This window comes from Lissotriton helveticus, chromosome 3_1 (assembly GCF_964261635.1).
Source record: "Lissotriton helveticus chromosome 3_1, aLisHel1.1, whole genome shotgun sequence".
Taxonomy (NCBI): Eukaryota; Metazoa; Chordata; class Amphibia; order Caudata; family Salamandridae; genus Lissotriton; species Lissotriton helveticus.
In genome coordinates, this window is record NC_136061.1 from 1,478,039,227 (window position 1) to 1,478,057,650 (window position 18,424).

Here is an 18,424-nt window from a genome sequence, read left to right on the forward strand (position 1 = left end):
TCTACATCAGTGAGTGTAATTAAACGGTAGTTAGCCGGATTATCCTGCGGGCCACTTTTGTAAATCGGCTGTATGAATCTCCCGTGCCAGGATAACGGAAGAAAACCTAATTTAAGAATTTCATTAAATAAAAGCATTAATAACTCCGGCCAATTACTCAATTCAGCCTTAAATATTGCATTCGGGATACCATTTGGACCCGGTGCTCCGTTGGATTTGATCCTTTTTATCGCTTTTTTTACTTTGTCGAGCGACCAGGGTTCCATATCCACTCTACATTGAGGAGGAGAGATGCCACCCCCACTCCCCGTATCTTTTACTTTATGCATATCAACTAAACTATTATTACTACATTTATATTGTCTAAATAATCTGTATCAATTTTTTCATTGAAAAAGCTCACCCAACCCACTTCATCAACATTAGCACTGCTGCCTCTATTATTACCATTCTCAATGTCATTAATGATGCTCCAGAATAACCGAAGATCTTTGGATTTACATGCATGATGGACTTTTGCCAAAGTTGATTCATAATAGGCTTGTTTAACTATCCATATTTCCTTCTTGTATCTCTGTTTTAACTCTCTGATTTTACATGATATATTGAGACGAGGTAACCTGTTATTGTTCCTGTGAAGTAATCTTATTTCTTTATTAAGTTTTCTTTTTTGATATACTAGGAGGAAAGAATACCATCCTGGTCTCCTGGGATTTAGTGTTATACCCTTACAGGACTCGTCTCTAGCAAATTTAGCTACTAATTTATCACACAGATGGGACCAAAGCTCAAGCATAGACTGCCCTTCAGCATAAGCAGAATGAGTATCCTGAATTAAACAGCCAAGAACAGCCAAGATTTTATCCTCAGTTTTTCCATTCCATGTTAACCTTTTAAGATTAAAGGCCGTTGGTGCTTTTATCAAAGTCCTAGTTTCTGGCAGGTACTCCGGATCAATGTCAAGGAGAATGACTTGTGGATTGTGATCGCTTTCCATCCTTGGAACAGTCTCGTAATTTTTACTAAATTATATAATTTCTCAGACAGTATAGTATAGTCTATTACAGAGGAACAGTCAGCTTTGATAAATGTAGGAATATTATCCGAATCCTGCAAAATCTTTAGGTTATATTTTTTTCACTCATTTTCTGTCCATTGAGCTAACCGTTTTAAGTCAAGAGTCTGCCTATTAAAAGGAACAAAGTGCATATTAAAATCACCTGAAATAATAAATACTGAATCCAAATGCTCATAATATAAAGTTTTTACCATTCCCCATAGCAGGATTATTTGAGAGGATCTAACTTTCTTTTTGCAACTTAAATACACATTTAATAAGATAATTGAATGACTGGCTATTAGTTTAACACACTGGAGCCATTTTACATGGAGGTCAATTTCAAAGTGAGTTGCTTTAAGATTTGTAGAAATATATATAGAAAGACCACCACATGGGCGACCCGAATTGGCTTCATGCGTTGCATTATTACAGTATTCAATATAGCCAATAAGGGGTTCATTAGACATCGACCAGGTTTCCTGCAACATTATTATAATAGAAGCTTTCAGGAAATCCATTACCCCTTGATCTTCAATTAGCGATTTTAAGCCATTGGTGTTCCAGGAACAAAGAGTCAGAGGATTTGAACAGCATCAATCCTTCTTTTCAAGATTTTGCTTAGTTAATATTCCTGGGAGCCAACTCCAATCATCTTGTAACTCTGGGACTTTCTTCAATGCTTCACAGGTTCGCAAACCAGGCTGGCTACTCCTTATCTTGATGCTGTATGCTATGTTTAATTCCTTAGATGCGCCTGATGCATTTTTTAAAACTCTAACCTGTTCTATTCTGGCTGTTTTTCTATCATCTCGTTTTTGACTAGCCATACATATTTTATTATCATCACTTTTTTGCTGCATTATATCATGGGGCTCGTTTGGAATCAACACCATTGGATGACAATATGCTTGTGGTCGCCAAACTTTAATACCCCATTTCTCAAATACGCTAACATTCGCCATTATTTTGTCAGCAATGTTCCTGTTTAGCCAAGTTGTAATTGTTATCTCCCTATCGGGTATTCATCTTCTTTCTTAAATTCCACTACATCCAGATCCGTAGTTACCACATCTTTAAGATCTGTAATAACACGTAGTAATTTCAAGATATTACCACGGTTTAAAATATTGTGCGGGCCTCTAGATGTATATTGGAGGCTGAAGGCTACTTTCCTTGTTTCGGGCGACAGGTTTAAATACTCAATATTCTCTTTCTCCATAATAACAGGGGGGCATGCATTTTCCATAATTGACGACCCATCTCTTTCCGTCAGCAAATTCACCTCTTCGCCTTCCTTGATTAATCGCTCTTGTGTCCCTAAATGGGCCCCCTGAATGGTTCTATTATCACCTTGCTGGTCAGTGTGATTTGCTGGTATCTGATTAACAATGTTGTTTTGAGCTCCTTGGTCGACCACTAGTTCATTACTTGATACCGACTTAATTCAATCCCTAGTTCATTACTCATGTTTGTTAAATGACTGTTAGACTTAGCTGGATTCTTAATTTGCCCAGATTGCAAATTATGGACTTCTGCCCTTACACTTATCATTTGATCGGATACTCTTTCCCTTGTTATTATTGGCACTTCCCCTATCGGAACAGAACCGGATGTGCCCTCTACCTCCCCTGTTTTTTTTGAACAACACTCCGATAATTGGTTTACATTTACAATTAGTCCTGATTTCTTATTGGGGCCAAAGATCGAAAAGTATGAATTTATTTCAGATCCCTTTACTTTCAATGAATTAGGATCTACACTCACTTCTTTACTAAAAGTTTGTAGTTCATATGCTTTTTTTATTGTGAGTTTTCCTTAACCTTTTCATAGCCCTTTTTGACAGATTTGTCAGTTTTGATGAAACCCTTATTTCTTTGCTTTGTTTCGAACATGCCTTTTCCAAATTACTTGAGTCATTGATTCCACCAGAAACATCACTGCTCCCCCCTTCTATTGCCAAGCTCTCTTCTAAAGAATCTAAATGAGGGACTTCAGTGTGAGCTTGTGTATTACTAGCATCTTTTACAGATTGAGGTTTCACATCATCACTCGGACTGCCTAAAATATTAGATGGTGCAGTCATTTCATCCCTACCTTGCCCATTTCTACCCGACAACGATTTTACTTCTTGCACCATGGAACTTACTACTGAAGGCAGATCCGAGATCTTATCAATCAACTGTGCACAGGTGCAGGTTATATATGAAGTATCCTTATCCGCTTGAACTTTCATAATGAGATTAGTTAGATGCAAGAGTTTTGTGTCAATACCCGCCACATGGGTTGCTAGATTGTTTAATATATCCACCTGAACATCCAATTTGTCTGAGTGGAAATTTAACGCATTAGTGATTGAGCCCATGGTATGTATTAGACAATCCCATAAACCCTGCTCTGTGCTACTCTCACTCTTTTTTTGGTTGACCTCAGCTTTAGATGATGACGGTATATTCTCTTTGAGGTCTGAGCTACATTGATCGTTTGTACTAAAAGTCTTCTCAGAGCTACCAACATCTTGGTCGATCAATGATTTATTAATAGTGAGGCTATTAAAGCTATTCTCCATTGCTATACTTGATTGATCCAGATTAATCAGGCTAACATTACCATCTTTAATTGAACAGCTATTTGGGACAGGCTGTAAGTCCTCTGTAACTAGAATGGATTCGCTGGATCCATCTTTGAAAGCTGGAATTCGAACTTCAACTCCATCTCCAGCTTCAGCTACTTGTACATACGTATTATCAAACACACTATCATATTTATTTTCATTCAGTGCCTTCAGCGGAGACAAATCACTCCCTACATCCAGCCCCTCAAAACCCAACTCTTGACTGGCAATTTGAGAATCGTTAGCCGGCCGAGGCCCCACCTGCGCTGTAGAGTCACAGACGTGAGTTTGCGCCTGAGCTTGTAACCGCCTTGCTACAATTAAGGGATGGAATGAGGGTGCGAGTGTGGGTGTCTGTGCTTTATCGGTCACAACCTCTTCGCCTAAAATCTTCCTGTCCTGCTTAATCGATACAACATCCACTTTTACAGGCAGCTTAGTTTGGATCAGATCATTAGCAGGGCAACTTTCTTTTTCTTTTTTACACAATGGGGAGGACAGGGGAGAAGACAATATGCACTCGCTAAACCCCCCGCTAGCTTCGTCCCTCTCAGAGAACTGTCTTTTATGGTTTTCTTTGTGAATATCTTTATCTGACTGTATTTGATGGTACTTAAAGAAGTAGTTCTTTATAGACGACTGCGCCACACATGGAGACTTCATATGAACATAGTCTTTACTTAGAGAAGTGGATAAAGCCCTTTCCTCAGCTGGGATAAACAGATTTTCCTCTGAACAGGCGCTTCTTCCGTTAATTAACACGTCTCCCTCCTGTTCTCCATTTCCCTTATCCCAGCTAGGTCCGGCTGGGTCTTTTCTAATCTCTACCATCACTTCCGATTTCACCTCAATCGGCTGAATTCGTTTAGATTTTTGCGGGGCTCCACGCTGGAGACCAGACCTCATCATGAAACGCACAAGATCACACAAGGACCACTCCGCTCAGCACCTCCTCTTCTCTTTTGAGATCTTTTGAGTTTGTGAGCTTGCGTAGGGTTTTGCAGTTCTTGCAGTTCTCTTGCGTACTCTCACTAACAACCTGGTGATTCCTAGTTTCTGTAAGCACAACACCTCAACACCTACGCTCTATTTTCCACTCCGCCTCCCAAGCCTGTCTGCCCCCTCTGGGTTGGAGCAGCTGCCGTCAGGAAGGAACAGCGTGGTTTGTTGCTTATGTGGCGACAACTCACTCTGGCGTTGAAAAGTGCTTTTTTTTTTTATTATGCTAGGGAATTAATGGAGTTTAATGAAGTTTTATCCCAATGGTGTGTGCTTGTTTAACACACTGCTGACAGATTCTTGGCTTGTATATCGGGCAATTGATGTACACACAGGGAAAAACAGTTTACTCACAGGCTCTATCCGCTCCAACTTGTGTCAGCCACTGTAGCTACTGCTGCAGCATGCTGATCTTATAGTTCCCGCGGCTCCTTACTGCTGCTGGCCCCCCAATGCGGCAGATCCTTCCACCCACCCGCTGGGCGGGGCTAGGCAGGGCTAGCTGGCTGAATCTCCTGGGCTCTTGGACTCCTGTGGGCTTCACACGGCTCACGGTGCCTCTCTGCCAATCCCCCGCCGCTGCGGCTGCTGCTACTGGCACCCGCCGCTGTGCTGTGCGGCTGGGCAGGGCTGGGTTTTGGTTTTTGGGAGCGCTGGCAGGGCCGGGCTAGGTCTTTTCCGCGGTGGCTCGCGGCTCTTTGCCGCTAATGCCGCTGACGCCCCTACCGCGATGTACGGGACTCTTGCTCCCTCTCACAGAGCACAGAGCATGGAATTGAGCTGAGGCTGGAAGCGGGTGGGCGGCAGGATCACCGATGGCACACGGCACGGCACGCTCCTGGCTGGTTGCTCCTCCGGTTTGTGACCTCAACACCCCCAGCTGTAGCCACAACCCAGCGGCTCGAGTTGGGTAGGGTCTGGCGGGCCAAACGCTTGACTTTACCACTTTACCCGCCGCTCCGGCTTCAGCTTCCTCTCTCTGCTGGCAGCTTCTCGCAGAACACAGAGCACCTGCAAAACGCGGACTGTTGAAGTGAATTTCATTTCTGCTTGTGTGTACAAGTGTGATTTGTTAGCTATTGGTACTTTTTCACTCTCGTTAAAAGTTAAGTACGTGAATCCGCATTGTCTTAGAATGATTCGGATAACGAAGTTGCGTACATTTACACGTGTTTGTAAATGTGTATTTGCTAACACATCTGTTTACAATGAATGCAAAATTTCTGTGTATTTTTGTGTCCAATTTATTGTTTTGAAATCAGGTTTGATTAATTCGTAGAAAGGTTTAACCCTTTCTGCGTAATTTAGAATGTACGTTCTTCCAAATTTTAAGAATCCTAGAATCGACTGTAGGTTTTTCAGCGTTTTTGGAGGATGGAGAAGCACACATTTCTCAAGAAAGTTTGCTGCCAGGCTTTTGACTTCACTTGATAATTCGTATCCTAAGAACAGGACGTTTAAATGGGCAAATCTAGATTTTTTTAAATTGAATTTGTAACCTTCAGAGGCAAATCAAAGTATAATGGTATTCACCCTGATCAAGTGCCCATCCAAGTCATCATCTGTCAGATATATGTCATCCACACATATGATAATGCTTCATCATCATAAGTTTGTAGTAACTCTGTTACCCTTGCTGAAAATAACCCAGGACTGTTCTTGAATCCCTGTGGGAGACGACAGAAGTGACGCTATGTCCCCATAATTGAGAAAGCGGTCAAATACCTACTTTCTGGTGCAATGTTTTGACCGTTAGAAATATCTAGTGCGGTTTGTACTTTTTACTCACAATGTTATTAATTAATACTGTACTGTGTGCATTTTGCACTGCAAATGTCTTGCAACAAGAATTTAGATGTCTATAATCCAATACTAGACGATATGTATTGTCTGATTTGGATACAGGAAACAAAGGATTGTTCATTGACGAGGTGCATGTTTCAATCACCCCCTAGTATTCAAGTTGATCTAATATCTCCCTGGCTTGTTTTTTAGCTTCTTGATTAACTTGGTACTGCCTTTGCGCAGTTGGTTGACTTTTAAGCTGGATTTTATGGTGAGGCGAGTCCTCATCCCATCCTACATGATTTTTGTATAATGCTGGAGCTTGGGCAACTTCCCATTTCCTGGCATAAGTATATTTTAAATGAATTGGAATTTGGTTAGAGAAGGCTGGCATAATGATGTCTTTGCCATGTGGGCACTCCCTGACAAATGTTGGTGGCCAGTCTTGTTCAGCTAGAAGAATGTCATAACCCTTAGAGAGTCGCTCCCAAAGGGGTGCTCTTGTCTTTCTTGGTATGTCTCCCTCCATCTGGAGTGTTACTTCATATAACTTATGTGGAGAACTAACCCTGGTATCTGCAGTTTCAACTTGAATAAATTCATTCAAGTCCACTGTCTCCAGATGATCCTTCAAGTTCTTGCGAGCTATGGTGACTTCTGCTGCGCTGTCCAACATTTTCTGAGCCCATTCTCCGTTCTTGAGTTGTGTCCTCAAGATCCTCGGCATGTCTGATTTTAAGACCTGCTACCTTCTTTTTGGCGAATTGAGGTTTCTTGTTTTTTTTAACGTGTTGATCGTCTTTGGACTTCACGTGTCCTTCCTTGTTTTCTGACCTTCCTCTTCTTTTGGATTTCTGTGACGAAGTCTGAAAGGTAAGAGAGGAACGTGTATCAGTATCTTGATATCTATCAGGTTATCTCAAATTATCCCTATTCCTGAGGTTATACCTCCTTTCAGAGGGCTCCTTTTGAGGAGACCTATCTCTGGAATGAGAACGCTTCTCTTTGGAAGTTTGTTTGCTATTTTCCCACTTCTTTTTAGAAGAGGTAGGAGTGTTTTTAGTAAAGACCTTTTCAGGACTTTCAGACAGTTGTGGTTTCACTGGTTTCCCACCCAGACTGTCTCTGACTAATTCTTCATAGGATTTTTCAATTATTCTGGCTAGTTCTTGTGGTTGCTCAGTTACATCGAATTCCATTAATTTCTGGCGGGTCGCCACAGATGCTGCTTCACCTTTAATATTAGCTAATATTAATACTGAGACCTGTTTGAAATCTTTCAGTAGTTTCATACCCAAATTTAAATCAGGCTCTGCCCCGTATTCATTTTGAATCTGTTTTTGGATGTCTGGTATTACCACCGTAGGCGGCACACTATGTGTTTTAGTGTAGATAGCAGCGAAGACTGTACCCCAAGTTGCAGTCCTCCAGATGTGGTGTGATCCCCATTGATAAACAGATTGTTAAAATTCTGTGTTTCTCATTAGGGGTAGTATTAGGAAATACTCCTTCAATCTGAGTAATTCTTTGAGCTATCCAGAATGAAATTTGTTCCAGTTTTGCAGGTAACTTACCAATGACTGAGTGAGGAGTCTGTGGTGTCATTTTTAGTGTATTCCCCTGGTGAGAGGTTTGTTGTGGAATAACTATGGTAGGTTGGACTGTGAGAGTCCGCATGACATATTAAACCAATTGTCTGTAGATATTGATTAGCTCTTTGAGTTGAGCTAGTAGTTCCGCATCTGACATTTCTTCAATGTCAGGATGTGGTGTATAGCCACCTAAAACCGGCCATGTTGCTCCTGGTCTACCTAGTGGACCGAGCCTTGTAATGCGATTTATATGTTTTAGGGTGCCTTTAAACCAGAGCTCATGTTCCTGGTATGTGAGTGGAATTTCAATATCCTCGAAAGGAATGTATTCCTCTGGTTGTTCATCTTCTTCGTGGAAGTGAAACACATGTGTTATTGGATTTGCTTCAGGGAAGACAATCCATGAATAGAATACCTCTGTCTGGTGATATTCATGTGCCTCTATCACAAAAACTGCCCTACCATCTCTCGATGAGAGGCCATGTTTGATACATTTTATAGTGATGGCTTTCCTTAAATTTAGAGGAATTGCTATAGCATCCTCGTCGGTTTCTTGGAAACCTGTGATGTTAAAAGCTGCTGGATCAGCCGCAGCTCCACCGTTCTCGTTGTTGTTGTCGTTATTTGACATTGTTTAATAAAATTGCAGAGCAAGTTTCAAGGAGACAAAGATAAGGTGCACAATATTTTTGGAACACTGTATCCTTCAATGTTGAAAAAACCAAAAAGCTAATACAAAGGATTTTCGTCCTACTCAGCTATGGCGGATATTATCCTTTTACCCACTCCAGACGTCTATTGGAGTATTTATGGGAAAAGGGGTCTCTAAGAAAAGCACAACTGAGTTACTTTAGTATCTAGCGTTAAATTAGTGTCTTACCAAACCGTTGGGCGCCATGTAGTGTAGTTCCTATATTCCCAATAGGTTTTGTGCATTGGTATAATATATCCTATAGATGTGACATAGGACTGAGGTCAGTATGTCTCTATCGAATATACTAAACTTAATTGTGAGTGCCAGCTAGCTCAGAGGTCACTAGAAACTTTCTTGAATAGACAAGAAGGGATTAGTTTCTGACAATCGCATAAACATGACAACTTTGTTTCCCTAGGACTGGAACAAATATCTTCAGAGTCGTGGAAACAATAGATAACTATTTTTCTCAGTCAATCGTGCATGCTTCGTTTCTACAGAGTTGCAGATAAATAGTGAGACAGGCGTTTTCAATAAAAGGGTTTATTGAACAGTCTTCTTTCTCATGCAAGAGATATGAGCTGCTACAATCCGTTAGACAGAATGCAAAGTACAATGCGTACAGCGAGAATAGTATTATAAAATAATACTGTAATAACATTGTCTGTTGCTATGACATATAAAAATACTTACATAAATAACATAGGCTAAAATACTCAACTGGTGCTTCTAAAATCTGTCTACCCCAATGTACCTAACCTAAGTCTAGTACAAGGGAAGAAGTAAGTATGGTCTTTTAGCATAGGTTTACTTTTTGCCAAGAACTGCCAAAGGTTCTATTCAGCTCCATACCTAAGAATGAAAGAGGTTGGTATCTCTGCCTCAGACTCGATTTCCCAACACCCTCCAAGGGGAGTCAGAAACACTGGAGCTGGATTCTCGGCAGGAGGAAGACAGCTGCTGTTCAGTGCGTCAGCTGGAGAGTCGGCTTCCTTCGGCACTTGCTGTAGCGAGCTGCGTAGGGCAAGTAGGTAGTCAAACTGCACCGCACCACACCATGCTTTACAAGTGAAGGTATATTTATACCTTGAAGATGTTTAGGAATGCCAGTTTTGACGTAAAGTCGGGCATATGAACATCATGAATGAACCCCTTAGGAATAGTTGTTCATGCATAATAATGAGTTTCTTGGAAAAATCAATATCCAGGCTAGGGGAAGTCCCTTCTGCTTAAGAGTCTGGTTTTCCAAGAAATCGTTGTGACGTTGATGAACGGATGGAAGTAGCCATGCCTGTATTTGGGTAGCATGGGCTATGCCTAAATAAGGACTGGAGTTCTATGACTATATAAGGGCAATGTAAATTGTACCTATATAAGGGCAAGAATCGGGAAAATTTATTCGCAATCTAAAACGCCACACAACAGGTGCACCACACAGGAGAAAGTTATGTATGCAGCATGTGGTTGCCCCAAGAAATACCGCAGAATTTGGGGAAATGGTTGGGGGGGTCTAACTGTGAGGGGTTTGACTGTTTCCATCTCATTTTTGCCTTATTAATGTCTGTACGTAGAGTATCGAGAAATTGTGATTGTAATCCTCAATTATTGCAATATGATGCGGATTGGCTGGTGCATTCCTCTTGTAAAATGAATTCAAATTTTTTTATAAAAAAAAAATAATATGGAGTGGGTGGTGGACGCTTTATGGGTTGAATGTGTAATAATATTGATGATAATGTATTTACTTTGTCTATTTTCTTCTCTTTAATGCATATTGTTGTAGTCCTGTACAATTGTTTGTGAAAAATGCAGAAATCAGAGAAAACTTGGGTATCAAAAAAAGAATATGATTCTTTTAACGTCCCACCTGGATAAGGATAATGTGTCCTAGTGCCTGTAGTGCTAAAGTTAGAACTGCTGCCACCCACGGGCTCTGCAGCTTAAATTTTGATCTTACCCACACCACAGGAGACCTAGCGGCAGTCCCAGAAACATTTGGTAGTCTGGCGTAAAAATCTGCAGTAGCTGGTGCTAGCAAGGCATAGCAGCCTTTTTGCAACCATATCAGGCCTTGAATATTCAGAGTTGATTGTAAGTTTCTTTGGGTTCTGATGCAGATTTTGGGTGCATCAGTGTTTACAAACTTATTGTAGCAGTCGCACTTACTGTTTGAGTCTCAACCCATGCAGGAGTTTAAGGCGTCCTCTTATAAATCTGAGGTCGCTTTCACACACTCGAGGCAACGTCCCAATTCTGGTCACACCACTGCTTTGGGTGATAAACCTGCCTTCTCCAACTGCACTGTACCAAGGCAATAACCCTTGAATCTCAGCAGGTCTTTACTGGCATACAGGGGTTGTGTTACTCACCTAAGGAGGTAACCCCTTGTAGTCACAGCAACAGCCCTAGTATTTCCACATGGTTGCACCAGGGCGATGGTCCTTAAGTTGCCGTAACTCACTCTTGTCTTTCAGTGGTTGTCTCTCATATTTAAGGTGGCCTATAGTCTCTGAAGTACTGTTATAGGGCAATGGTCCTTAAGTTTCAGAGCCCGCTTCTCTAATACAGGGTTGTGTCTCTGACTCGCGGACAGGTAGTCAGATCGGTGCAGTGGTCTAGATGCACTGGGTTTTGGTTTTTGGGAGGGCTGGCAGGGCCGGGCTAGGTCTTTTCCGCGGTGGCTCGCGGCTCTTTGCCGCTAATGCCGCTGACGCCCCTAACGCGATGTACGGGACTCTTGCTCCCTCTCACGGAGCACAGAGCATGGAATTGAGCTGAGGCTGGAAGCGGGTGGGCGGCAGGATCACCGATGGCACACGGCACGGCACGCTCCTGGCTGGTTGCTCCTCCGGTGTGTGACCTCAACACCCCCAGCTGTAGCCACAGCCCAGCAGCTCGAGTCGGGTAGGGTCTGGCGGGCCAAATGCTTGACTTTCCCGCGATACCCGCCGCTCCGGCTTCAGCTTCCTCTCTCTGCTGGCAGCTTCTCGCAGAACACAGAGCACCTGCAAAACGCGGACTGTTGAAGTGAATTTCATTTCTGCTTGTGTGTACAAGTGTGATTTGTTAGCTATTGGTACTTTTTCACTCTCGTTAAAAGTTAAGTGCGTGAATCCGCATTGTCTTAGAATGATTCGGATAACGAAGTTGCGTACATTTACGCGTGTTTGTAAATGTGTATTTGCTAACACATCTGTTTACAATGAATGCAAAATTTCTGTGTATTTTTGTGTCCAATTTATTGTTTTGAAATCAGGTTTGATTAATTCGTAGAAAGGTTTAACCCTTTCTGCGTAATTTAGAATGTACGTTCTTCCGAATTTTAAGAATCCTAGAATCGACTGTAGGTTTTTCAGCGTTTTTGGAGGATGGAGAAGCGCACATTTCTCAAGAAAGTTTGTTGCCAGGCTTTTGACTTCACTTGATAATTCGTATCCTAAGAACAGGACGTTTAAATGGGCAAATCTAGATTTTCTTAAATTGAATTTGTAACCTTCAGAGGCAAATCAAAGTATAATGGTATTCACCCTGATCAAGTGCCCATCCAAGTCATCATCTGTCAGATATATGTCATCCACACATATGATAATGCTTCATCATCATAAGTTTGTAGTAACTCTGTTACCCTTGCTGAAAATAACCCAGGACTGTTCTTGAATCCCTGTGGGAGACGACAGAAGTGACGCTATGTCCCCATAATTGAGAAAGCGGTCAAATACCTACTTTCTGGTGCAATGTTTTGACCGTTAGAAATATCTAGTGCGGTTTGTACTTTTTACTCACAATGTTATTAATTAATACTGTACTGTGTGCATTTTGCACTGCAAATGTCTTGCAACAAGAATTTAGATGTCTATAATCCAATACTAGACGATATGTATTGTCTGATTTGGATACAGGAAACAAAGGATTGTTCATTGACGAGGTGCATGTTTCAATCACCCCCTAGTATTCAAGTTGATCTAATATCTCCCTGACTTGTTTTTTAGCTTCTTGATTAACTTGGTACTGCCTTTGCGCAGTTGGTTGACTTTTAAGCTGGATTTTATGGTGAGGCGAGTCCTCATCCCATCCTACATGATTTTTGTATAATGCTGGAGCTTGGACAACTTCCCATTTCCTGGCATAAGTATATTTTAAATGAATTGGAATGTGGTTAGAGAAGGCTGGCATAATGATGTCTTTGCCATGTGGGCACTCCCTGACAAATGTTGGTGGCCAGTCTTGTTCAGCTAGAAGAATGTCATAACCCTTAGAGAGTCGCTCCCAAAGGGGTGCTCTTGTCTTTCTTGGTATGTCTCCCTCCATCTATAGTGTTACTTCATATAACTTATGTGGAGAACTAACCCTGGTATCTGCAGTTTCAACTTGAATACATTCATTCAAGTCCCCTGTCTCCAGATGATCCTTCAAGTTCTTGCGAGCTATGGTGACTTCTGCTGCGCTGTCCAACATTTTCTGAGCCCATTCTCCGTTCTTGAGTTGTGTCCTCAAGATCCTCGGCATGTCTGATTTTAAGACCTGCTACCTTCTTTTTGGCGAATTGAGGTTTCTTGTTTTTTTTAACGTGTTGATCGTCTTTGGACTTCACGTGTCCTTCCTTGTTTTCTGACCTTCCTCTTCTTTTGGATTTCTGTGACGAAGTCTGAAAGGTAAGAGAGGAACGTGTATCAGTATCTTGATATCTATCAGGTTATCTCAAATTATCCCTATTCCTGAGGTTATACCTCCTTTCAGAGGGCTCCTTTTGAGGAGACCTATCTCTGGAATGAGAACGCTTCTCTTTGGAAGTTTGTTTGCTATTTTCCCACTTCTTTTTAGAAGAGGTAGGAGTGTTTTTAGTAAAGACCTTTTCAGGACTTTCAGACAGTTGTGGTTTCACTGGTTTCCCACCCAGACTGTCTCTGACTAATTCTTCATAGGATTTTTCAATTATTCTGGCTAGTTCTTGTGGTTGCTCAGTTACATCGAATTCCATTAATTTCTGGCGGGTCGCCACAGATGCTGCTTCGCCTTTAATATTAGCTAATATTAATACTGAGGCCTGTTTGAAATCTTTCAGTAGTTTCATACCCAAATTTAAATCAGGCTCTGCCCCGTATTCATTTTGAATCTGTTTTTGGATGTCTGGTATTACCACCGTAGGCGGCACACTATGTGTTTTAGTGTAGATAGCAGCGAAGACTGTACCCCAAGTTGCAGTCCTCCAGATGTGGTGTGATCCCCATTGATAAACAGATTGTTAAAATTCTGTGTTTCTCATTAGGGGTAGTATTAGGAAATACTCCTTCAATCTGAGTAATTCTTTGAGCTATCCAGAATGAAATTTGTTCCAGTTTTGCAGGTAACTTACCAATGACTGAGTGAGGAGTCTGTGGTGTCATTTTTAGTGTATTCCCCTGGTGAGAGGTTTGTTGTGGAATAACTATGGTAGGTTGGACTGTGAGAGTCCGCATGACATATTAAACCAATTGTCTGTAGATATTGATTAGCTCTTTGAGTTGAGCTAGTAGTTCCGCATCTGACATTTCTTCAATGTCAGGATGTGGTGTATAGCCACCTAAAACCGGCCATGTTGCTCCTGGTCTACCTAGTGGACCGAGCCTTGTAATGCGATTTATATGTTTTAGGGTGCCTTTAAACCAGAGCTCATGTTCCTGGTATGTGAGTGGAATTTCAATATCCTCGAAAGGAATGTATTCCTCTGGTTGTTCATCTTCTTCGTGGAAGTGAAACACATGTGTTATTGGATTTGCTTCAGGGAAGACAATCCATGAATAGAATACCTCTGTCTGGTGATATTCATGTGCCTCTATCACAAAAACTGCCCTACCATCTCTCGATGAGAGGCCATGTTTGATACATTTTATAGTGATGGCTTTCCTTAAATTTAGAGGAATTGCTATAGCATCCTCGTCGGTTTCTTGGAAACCTGTGATGTTAAAAGCTGCTGGATCAGCCGCAGCTCCACCGTTCTCGTTGTTGTTGTCGTTATTTGACATTGTTTAATAAAATTGCAGAGCAAGTTTCAAGGAGACAAAGATAAGGTGCACAATATTTTTGGAACACTGTATCCTTCAATGTTGAAAAAACCAAAAAGCTAATACAAAGGATTTTCGTCCTACTCAGCTATGGCGGATATTATCCTTTTACCCACTCCAGACGTCTATTGGAGTATTTATGGGAAAAGGGGTCTCTAAGAAAAGCACAACTGAGTTACTTTAGTATCTAGCGTTAAATTAGTGTCTTACCAAACCGTTGGGCGCCATGTAGTGTAGTTCCTATATTCCCAATAGGTTTTGTGCATTGGTATAATATATCCTATAGATGTGACATAGGACTGAGGTCAGTATGTCTCTATCGAATATACTAAACTTAATTGTGAGTGCCAGCTAGCTCAGAGGTCACTAGAAACTTTCTTGAATAGACAAGAAGGGATTAGTTTCTGACAATCGCATAAACATGACAACTTTGTTTCCCTAGGACTGGAACAAATATCTTCAGAGTCGTGGAAACAATAGATAACTATTTTTCTCAGTCAATCGTGCATGCTTCGTTTCTACAGAGTTGCAGATAAATAGTGAGACAGGCGTTTTCAATAAAAGGGTTTATTGAACAGTCTTCTTTCTCATGCAAGAGATATGAGCTGCTACAATCCGTTAGACAGAATGCAAAGTACAATGCGTACAGCGAGAATAGTATTATAAAATAATACTGTAATAACATTGTCTGTTGCTATGACATATAAAAATACTTACATAAATAACATAGGCTAAAATACTCAACTGGTGCTTCTAAAATCTGTCTACCCCAATGTACCTAACCTAAGTCTAGTACAAGGGAAGAAGTAAGTATGGTCTTTTAGCATAGGTTTACTTTTTGCCAAGAACTGCCAAAGATTCTATTCAGCTCCATACCTAAGAATGAAAGAGGTTGGTATCTCTGCCTCAGACTCGATTTCCCAACACCCTCCAAGGGGAGTCAGAAACACTGGAGCTGGATTCTCGGCAGGAGGAAGACAGCTGCTGTTCAGTGCGTCAGCTGGAGAGTCGGCTTCCTTCGGCACTTGCTGTAGCGAGCTGCGTAGGGCAAGTAGGTAGTCAAACTGCACCGCACCACACCATGCTTTACAAGTGAAGGTATATTTATACCTTGAAGATGTTTAGGAATGCCAGTTTTGACGTAAAGTCGGGCATATGAACATCATGAATGAACCCCTTAGGAATAGTTGTTCATGCATAATAATGAGTTTCTTGGAAAAATCAATATCCAGGCTAGGGGAAGTCCCTTCTGCTTAAGAGTCTGGTTTTCCAAGAAATCGTTGTGACGTTGATGAACGGATGGAAGTAGCCATGCCTGTATTTGGGTAGCATGGGCTATGCCTAAATAAGGACTGGAGTTCTATGACTATATAAGGGCAATGTAAATTGTACCTATATAAGGGCAAGAATCGGGAAAATTTATTCGCAATCTAAAACGCCACACAACAGGTGCACCACACAGGAGAAAGTTATGTATGCAGCATGTGGTTGCCCCAAGAAATACCGCAGAATTTGGGGAAATGGTTGGGGGGGTCTAACTGTGAGGGGTTTGACTGTTTCCATCTCATTTTTGCCTTATTAATGTCTGTACGTAGAGTATCGAGAAATTGTGATTGTAATCCTCAATTATTGCAATACGATGCGGATTGGCTGGTGCATTCCTCTTGTAAAATGAATTCAAATTTTTTTATAAAAAAAAAATAATATGGAGTGGGTGGTGGACGCTTTATGGGTTGAATGTGTAATAATATTGATGATAATGTATTTACTTTGTCTATTTTCTTCTCTTTAATGCATATTGTTGTAGTCCTGTACAATTGTTTGTGAAAAATGCAGAAATCAGAGAAAACTTGGGTATCAAAAAAAGAATATGATTCTTTTAACGTCCCACCTGGATAAGGATAATGTGTCCTAGTGCCTGTAGTGCTAAAGTTAGAACTGCTGCCACCCACGGGCTCTGCAGCTTAAATTTTGATCTTACCCACACCACAGGAGACCTAGCGGCAGTCCCAGAAACATTTGGTAGTCTGGCGTAAAAATCTGCAGTAGCTGGTGCTAGCAAGGCATAGCAGCCTTTTTGCAACCATATCAGGCCTTGAATATTCAGAGTTGATTGTAAGTTTCTTTGGGTTCTGATGCAGATTTTGGGTGCATCAGTGTATACAAACTTATTGTAGCAGTCGCACTTACTGTTTGAGTCTCAACCCATGCAGGAGTTTAAGGCGTCCTCTTATAAATCTGAGGTCGCTTTCACACACTCGAGGCAACGTCCCAATTCTGGTCACACCACTGCTTTGGGTGATAAACCTGCCTTCTCCAACTGCACTGTACCAAGGCAATAACCCTTGAATCTCAGCAGGTCTTTACTGGCATACAGGGGTTGTGTTACTCACCTAAGGAGGTAACCCCTTGTAGTCACAGCAACAGCCCTAGTATTTCCACATGGTTGCACCAGGGCGATGGTCCTTAAGTTGCCGTAACTCACTCTTGTCTTTCAGTGGTTGTCTCTCATATTTAAGGTGGCCTATAGTCTCTGAAGTACTGTTATAGGGCAATGGTCCTTAAGTTTCAGAGCCCGCTTCTCTAATACAGGGTTGTGTCTCTGACTCGCGGACAGGTAGTCAGATCGGTGCAGTGGTCTAGATGCACTGGGTTTTGGTTTTTGGGAGGGCTGGCAGGGCCGGGCTAGGTCTTTTCCGTGGTGGCTCGCGGCTCTTTGCCGCTAATGCCGCTGACGCCCCTAACGCGATGTACGGGACTCTTGCTCCCTCTCACGGAGCACAGAGCATGGAATTGAGCTGAGGCTGGAAGCGGGTGGGCGGCAGGATCACCGATGGCACACGGCACGGCACGCTCCTGGCTGGTTGCTCCTCCGGTGTGTGACCTCAACACCCCCAGCTGTAGCCACAGCCCAGCAGCTCGAGTCGGGTAGGGTCTGGCGGGCCAAATGCTTGACTTTCCCGCGATACCCGCCGCTCCGGCTTCAGCTTCCTCTCTCTGCTGGCAGCTTCTCGCAGAACACAGAGCACCTGCAAAACGCGGACTGTTGAAGTGAATTTCATTTCTGCTTGTGTGTACAAGTGTGATTTGTTAGCTATTGGTACTTTTTCACTCTCGTTAAAAGTTAAGTGCGTGAATCCGCATTGTCTTAGAATGATTCGGATAACGAAGTTGCGTACATTTACGCGTGTTTGTAAATGTGTATTTGCTAACACATCTGTTTACAATGAATGCAAAATTTCTGTGTATTTTTGTGTCCAATTTATTGTTTTGAAATCAGGTTTGATTAATTCGTAGAAAGGTTTAACCCTTTCTGCGTAATTTAGAATGTACGTTCTTCCAAATTTTAAGAATCCTAGAATCGACTGTAGGTTTTTCAGCGTTTTTGGAGGATGGAGAAGCACACATTTCTCAAGAAAGTTTGCTGCCAGGCTTTTGACTTCACTTGACAATTCGTATCCTAAGAACAGGACGTTTAAATGGGCAAATCTAGATTTTTTTAAATTGAATTTGTAACCTTCAGAGGCAAATCAAAGTATAATGGTATTCACCCTGATCAAGTGCCCATCCAAGTCATCATCTGTCAGATATATGTCATCCACACATATGATAATGCTTCATCATCATAAGTTTGTAGTAACT